A 287-nucleotide genomic window follows, 5' to 3' on the forward strand; every position below is an offset into this window, starting at 1 on the left:
TGATGTGTTTTGGACATTATTGGACTTAATTGTTCCATCTGTTGGACATCCTGACAAGCAAACCAAGGCTCTTTAAGAGGTGTTCTGTCCTTCTTATATTGGGACTGAAAAAACTTCCACATATCCAAGGATTTGAGATACTTAGGTTAAAAAACACAGTGGTTGAGACTTCCAATTCACTTTGACATATCTGTGGTATTTGAGATATTCAAGTACTGCACATTTCATCCAATTTACTCTGGAATTTTACACATCATTCCTGAGTGTGCCTAGAAATGTTAATAAAA

Source organism: Saccostrea echinata, unplaced genomic scaffold (assembly GCF_033153115.1).
Source record: "Saccostrea echinata isolate AGI-Se365-2 ecotype Australia unplaced genomic scaffold, CSIRO_AGI_Sech_v1 ptg000010l, whole genome shotgun sequence".
NCBI lineage: Eukaryota > Metazoa > Mollusca > Bivalvia > Ostreida > Ostreidae > Saccostrea > Saccostrea echinata.